A 5156-nucleotide genomic window follows, 5' to 3' on the forward strand; every position below is an offset into this window, starting at 1 on the left:
TTAGCAAGCTAGAACTCATGAGTGTTTAGTCTCTCGAGGATATCGGCGGGATCAAGTGACTTATAGTCTCCACGTTCTTGTATCATCAATGCCAAGGTATCAAATGAGGAATCAAGCGATCTCAGCAGTTTCTTCACCACTTCATGGTCAGTGATATCAGTGGCACCGAGTGCTTGAAGCTCATTTGAGATGTTAGTGAGGCGATCGAAGGTTTGCTGAACATTTTCATTACCGAGTCTTTTGAAGCGGTTGAAGAGATTTCGAAGAACGTCAACTCGAGAGTCACGTTGTGTCAAGACTCCCTCATTGAACTTGGACAGCCTGTCCCAGATAAGCTTAGTTGTCTCCAAAGCACTCACTCTGCCATACTGCCCTTTGCTCAGATGGCCACATATGATATTCTTCGCTTGAGAGTCGAGTTGCTTGAATCTCTTCACATCAGCAGCGTTGATGGTGGGAGTGACAGAGGGAACACCATTCTCCACAACATACCAGAGATCGTTATCAATTACCTCAAGATGCATGCACATCTTATTCTTCCAGTAAGGGTAGTCCGTCCCATCGAAGATAGGACACCCAGCAGAAACCTTGATCATACCTGCGGTCGACATAACTAAGACTCCAGGTGGTTAAACCAAAATCATATAGAACAAGGGAGTACCTTGCTCTGATACTAATTGAAAGTGCGTTATATCGACTGGAGGAGGGTGAATAGGCGATTTTTATGAATTCTTCACTGAGGAATTTCAGGGTAAGGAAATTCCTAAGTGAAGAACTACTTGTAGTGGAATAAGTACTTAGAAGTAAACATAATAGTGCATGAGATTGGTCTTCATCGTGAAATGAAAACAAGCACAGAGTACAGAAAGCGTAAACACAGGATAACACAGAATGAAGACAAACAGACTGAAGAAATTGAACTGAGGAAATAGAGAAAGTCTTCAGTCAAAGTCTTCAAATAGATATGAACAAACACACAACACAGAAATGAGGAAATGAAAGGGTTGAGGAAATGGAACTAGGTAGCTTGGTGAAGACAATGATTTGGTAGACCAGTTCCAACTGCTGTGACAGTTGTACGTCTGGTTAGGGTGGCTAGGTATTTAAACCTGAGGACACATAGTCCCGGACACCCAGTCTTGAACACGCAGCTCAGGACACTCAGTCCTCACCGTATTCCCCTTGAGCTAAGGTCACACAGACCTTGCCCAATCACTCATGGTAAGTCTTCAGGTCACTTCCAAACCTTCACAAACTTGGTCACTCAGCGATCCACAATTTCCTCTTGGATAATCTAGACCATGACACCTAACCATCTGGAAGATGCACAGTCTTCAAAGGTAACAGGCGTCGGATCCACGCAAGATCAATCTCTTCAGTGATGCTCAATCACTTTGGGTTTGTAGGTGTTTGGGTTTTGGGTTTTCCTCACTTGATGATTTTCACTCAAAGTCCTCGGAGGATGGGATGCTCTCAAATGACAAGTGGCAGTTTCTCTTGGAGCAGCCAACCAGCTAGTGGTTGTCGGGGGCGGCTATTTATAGCCTAGGGTATTGGGGAACGTAGTAATTTCAAAAAAATCCTACGCACACGCAGGTTCATAGTGATGCATAGCAACGAGAGGGGAGAGTGTTGTCTACGTACCCTCATAGACCGTTCGTGGAAGCGTTATATCAATGCGGTTGATGTAGTCAAACGTCTTCACGATCCGACCGATCCAAGTACCGAAAGCACGGCACCTCCGAGTTCTGCACACGTTCGGCTCGGTGACTGTAACACCCTCTATGCGACTATAGCTCCCACGTGTCGAGGCACAACTTAGAGACATAATCGCATTGAAGGCATATGTCGCAAGTTAGGCAATCTTCACAACATCCCATGTAATATAGATAATAAAAGGGGAGATAACATAGTTGGCTTACACTCGCCACGTCAATCAAAGTACATAAATAACATTACATCATTCAAACACTCATGGCCCGACTACGGCGCCAAAATAAAAGATAACCCAACATGCGACACGGTCCCGATCACCCGAACTAGGCACCACTACTGATCATCAGGGAAAGACACGTAGTATCGTTGAGAGTCCTCGTTGAACTCCCACTTGAGCTCAAGCACGTCACCTGGAGCGGAATCATCAGGCCCTGCATCTGGTTTAATAGTAATCTGTGAGCCACAGGGACTCAGCAATCTCGCACCCTCGCGATCAAGACTATTTAAGCTTAATAGGTAAGGCAAGGTAATATATGTGGAGCTGCAGCAAGCGACTAGCATATATGATGGCTAACCTAATTCACAAAAGAGAGTGAGAAGAGGAGGCAAAGCACGGTCAAACAACTAGGGGGCAACCTGCGGCAAGCATTACTCCAACACCGTGTTCACTTCCCGGACTCCGCCGAGAAGAGACCATCACGGCAACTCACACTGTTGATTCATTTTAATTAAGTTAAGGTTCAAGTTATCTACAACCGGACATTAACAAATTCCCATCTGCCCATAACCGCGGGCACGGCTTTCGAAAGTTCAAATCCCTGCAGGGGAGTCCCAACTTAGCCCATGACAAGCTCTCACGGTCAACGAAGGAATAGACCTCCTCCCGAGACGTTCCGATCAGACTCGGTACCTCGGTTCTTCAAGACACTTCGACAGGTTAAAACAAATCCAGCAACACCACCCAGATGTGCCGACAAATCCCGATAGGAGCTGCCCATATCTCGTTCTCAGGGCACACCGGATGAGCAAGACGTCGGGTAGGCCAGCCCAGAGTTGCCCCTGGTAGCCCCGGACATCGCTCGGTTGGACCAACACTTAGAGGAGCACTGGCCCGTGGGGCTAAAATAAGAATACCCTCGGGCTCCGGAAACCCAAGGGAAAAAGAGGCTAGGTGGCAAATGGTAAAACCAAGGTTGGGCATTGCTGGAAAAGCTTTAATCAAGGCGAACTATCAAGGGGTTCCCATTATAACCCAACCGCGTAAGGAACGCAAAAATCCGGGAACATAACATCGATATGACGGAAACTAGGGCGGCAAGAGTGGAACAAAACACTAGGCGAGAGGCCGAGCCTTCCACCCTTTACCAAGTATATAGATGCATTAAGATAACAAGATAATATAATGATATCCCAACAAGTAAATAATGTTCCAACAAGGAACGGCCTCCAATCTTCACCTGCAACTAGCAAAGCTATAAGAGGGGCTGAGCAAAGCGGTAACATAGCCAATCAACGGTTTGCTAGGACATGGTGGGTTAGAGGTTTGACATGGCAATATGGGAGGCTTGAAAGCAAGTGGTAGGCATCGTAGCATAGGCATAGAAAAAGAGCGAGCATCTAGCAAAGCAAAGATAGTAGTGATTTCGAGGGTATGATCATCTTGCCTGCAAAGTTGTCAGAGTTGATTGTATCCTCGAAAGCAAACTCAACGGGCTTCTCATTAGCGAACTCGTCTCCCGGCTCTACGAAAGCAAGACAAACAAGCAAACGGAACACAATCAACCATGTGCAAAGCTCAAACAATATGATGCAAGGATGGTATGCTATGCGGGATGCGATGCGGGATGCATATGCAAGATTTGAAAAGGGATGCATGAACCTGGCCTCAACATGGAAATCCAAGTGTGCCACTGGAAATATGAGATGAAATCGCTTGAAAACGATATAAAGAACGCCGGAATCGGAGTTACGGTTTGGAAATGGCAAGCAATTCAAATATGACACCGGTCTGCGATTTACAGCAAGTAGCCATCTAAATGCAACAAGATGAACATGCTACAGCACCCAAACATGGCATAAAAATATATGGCATGGATGCATTCATGATGCTTAACAAAATTCTAGCACTGAGCTACGGCCAAATCATCCATTAACAGGTTCAAACAAGCATGGCAAAAATGCATTTGACAAACAGATTTCAGACTTAGTGAACTTAACACTTGTCTGGAATTTCAGATCAGATAGCACTCTTCGGAGCAACAAAACTACATGCTACAGGACCTGAACATGGCAAAGTAAAGCATGGCATGGAGCTACTCAAAGATCTTAACAAAAGTCCCTTAGTGACCTTGAGCCAAAAGGGATCAGAAAATACATTTGCAAGCATGAGAACATGGCAAAAACATAATCAGTGTTCAGACTTAGTGAAAACTGGAGCATGCTGAAAACAGATATCAAGTAGGCATGTTTACGAGCTTGATGCACTCACTACGGAGCAAGTCATGACCATCTAAGCATACACCCACCAATAATACACAAAATACAAGCTAGACATGACAAGAACAACACCATAGCATGCACGGATTAACTACAGCATCCTCGGCAAAATTGCTAACAAGTAGACAATCTGCCCAGATTCACGAAATGACAAAAGTAGAGCTCGATTGACTCAATCTAGGGTGCTCAATAATTGCAAATAAAGACATGGATGGATAGAGCACTACAAGATTAACAAAACATCCTTACTGATCATCCTCAAGAGAGGCACGGATCACTAGGAAACAACATGAACATATGGCCATATGAGATAAACAGGTCAAGGACTTAGTGGAAATGCTAAGTCCCTGAAATCAGCATTACCAAGTGCCTCACTTTGCAAGCTTGTGCTATTCACCACACACATCACAAAAATACATGGGTTGCACCTCTGTAAAGATGGCAAAACCCTTAACAAAACACATGTAGAGCTCATGGGCATATCATGCAAACAATAATCATGGCAAAAATGACAAACATCTAAATGGAGCAGCAGATCTGACAATTATCTCAAGTAGCACTCTTCTAACAACATTTCGGGCATCAAGATGAACTCGGATGAAAATGATGCAATGAGATGAAATGATGTACTCTATGAGACGAACATTTTGATATGCTATATGACAAAAACGGAGCTACGGATGCATAGTTATAGCACGATGAACAGGGCAATATGAACTAGGGTTTCGGGAGAAAGTCAACCCTAACGTCCAGATCCAGATCCGGTGCACGCGGAACGAGGTTCATCGGGAAGCTCGAGTTCGGCGGAGAAGGGGCCGGCCGGAACTTGGCGCGGCGCACGCCGGCGCGGGAGGAAGGCGGACGGCGGCGGCGAGAAGTGCGGCGGTGGTGGCGGCGAGGTGCGGCTCCGGCCAGGCGAGGAGGGCGGCGGGGATGCACCGGCG

Source organism: Triticum dicoccoides, chromosome 7A (genome assembly GCF_002162155.2).
Source record: "Triticum dicoccoides isolate Atlit2015 ecotype Zavitan chromosome 7A, WEW_v2.0, whole genome shotgun sequence".
In the NCBI taxonomy this organism is placed as follows: Eukaryota; Viridiplantae; Streptophyta; class Magnoliopsida; order Poales; family Poaceae; genus Triticum; species Triticum dicoccoides.